Here is a 2,375-nt window from a genome sequence, read left to right as displayed (position 1 = left end):
AATTTGTCAACAAAAAAAATGACTGCTTGTGTTTTTATTTGTGGTCTACATAATGGAAACTGGAAGTTTGGGAGAGCTATTAGCCATTAGATGGTCTGATTATTTTTATACATGCCAGATGTTGGAAAATTCAAGAACTGGTGGATAGTGGAGAACACATCTTTCAATGACAATATGTCAAAACATTAGCTATATCTAAAGAGGTTAGACTGTTTATTTCTCACTATTCACACTGAATGCAATTGGTGAGTAAAGTGGAGAAAATTCTGTGCATAAACTATTTTCTTCTCAACTTCAGATATATTTAGGATATTTTGACATCTAGAGCAGAGTATCAGCACATCTGCATTATATTGACTAATTTCAACACTTTGGACCCTTTCCATGGCATCTGATTGGATCACTAACTTGGACAAACAGCATGTCCTGGAACTTCAAGAGAAGCAATAGCTTTTCCAGAAACTAGCTGCTCTAAAGGGAAAGGTATTATAGGAGCTGTGGGAAGAGGGACAGGAAATTGCACACAGATCATTCTTCTGTTACCAATAAGAAGGGAAGCTATTGAACTGCAACAAAGCTACATAGCTTGACTTGATTGAATACGGGTGACAGCCCCACCTTACAATCTACCATGTTGTCTCTTTTACTGCTTAAAGAACCTTGTGCGTGCCTTTGATTTCTTAGCCTATGGCACAGTTTGAGTTACCATTTTTACTCAGCTCTGTTTATAGGTATCTGAGCTGGATCTCAATGCATTGATTATTAATTTGTGGAGAGCATCGCGCTTGCAGACAACCACATTTGCAGTAAGTGTCTGCTTCTCAAGGAAATGCAGCTCAGTTATTGAGCTGGAGTCCAAGGTGCAAACATTGTGGGGCATCAAATGGGGAGTGATACCTGGACACTTGGGATCTGAACTTGGAAAATAAAGATGTAGAATCACTTTGGGTGGAACTGAGAAACAACAAGGGGCAGAAAACACTGGTGGGAGTAATTTATAGGCCAGCTAATAGTAGTTGTAGCACCAGGCAGAGTATAAATTAGAGATGCATGTAACAAAGGTAATACAGTTATGGGGGGACTAATTTTCACATAGACTGGGCAAACCAAATTTGCAGTAATAGTGCAGACCAATACATGAAATGCTTTAAAGATAGTTTTCTCGATCAGTATGGCAAGGAACCAACTAGGGAACAGGCGATTTTTAGATCTAGTATTGTGCAATGAGACAGGGTTAATTAAATAATCTTGTAGTGAAGCAGCCTCTGGGCAAACCGTGATCATAATATGATAGAATTTTATATTGAGTTTGAGGGCGATTAATTATGAAACGAGGGTATTAACTCTGAGCAAAGCAAACTACATAGGTATGAGGGCTGAGTTTGCTATGGTAGATTGGAAAAGTAGATTAAAAGATATGGTGCATAAGCAATGGCCAACATTTAAAGAAAGATTTCATAATTTGGAACAAATATACATTCCCTTAAGGAATAAAACCCCACGGGAAAAACGGTCAACCGTGCCTAACAAGAGAAGTTCAAGATAGTATTAGATTAAAGGAAGAGGCTTACAATGTTGTCAAAAAATATTAAGTCTAAGGAGTGGGAGGATTTTAGAATTCATTAAAAGATGATCAAGGATAAAGAGAGAAAATAGAATGAGAGTAAACTAGCAAGAAGCATAAAAGCAGATTGTAAAAGCATCTATAATTATGTAAAAAGGAAGAGATTAGCGAAAGTAAAGATGGGTCCCTTATAGACAGACAGGAGAAATTATAAGAGGGAATAAGGAAATGGCAGAAATATTAAACCAAATACTTTGTATCTGTCTTCACAGAAGAAGACACAAAACATTCCGGAAATAGTGAGGAACCAAAGGTCTAGTGAGAATGAGGAACTTGAAGGAATGAGTATTAGTAAAGAAATAGTACAAGAGAAATTAATGGGACTAAAAGCCAACAAATCCCATGGACCTGATGGCCTACACCCTAGGGTTTTAAGAGGTGGTTACAGAGATAATGGATGCATTGGTTTTGATCTTCCAGTATTCCCTAGATTTTAAAATGGTCCCCGCGGATTGGAAGGTAGCAAATGTAGCCCGACTATTCAAGAAAGGAGAGAGAAAGCAGGGAACTATAGACCAGTTAGCCTGCCATCAGTCACAGGGAAAATGCTACAATCTCTTATTAGGGACTTAATAACAGGGTATGTAGAAATTCATAATATAAATGGGCAGAGTCAACTGGATTTATGAAAGGGAAATCGTGTGACAAATCTAACAGATTTTTGAGGTTGTAATAGGATAGAAATGGAACCAATGGATGTTGTGAATTTGGATTTTCAAAAGCATTTGATAAAGTGCCATACGAGGTTATT

This window comes from Pristiophorus japonicus, chromosome 6 (assembly GCF_044704955.1).
Source record: "Pristiophorus japonicus isolate sPriJap1 chromosome 6, sPriJap1.hap1, whole genome shotgun sequence".
NCBI classification, from domain to species: Eukaryota; Metazoa; Chordata; class Chondrichthyes; family Pristiophoridae; genus Pristiophorus; species Pristiophorus japonicus.
The sequence above is the reverse complement of the archived record's forward strand: the minus strand, read 5'-3'. Positions refer to the sequence as shown.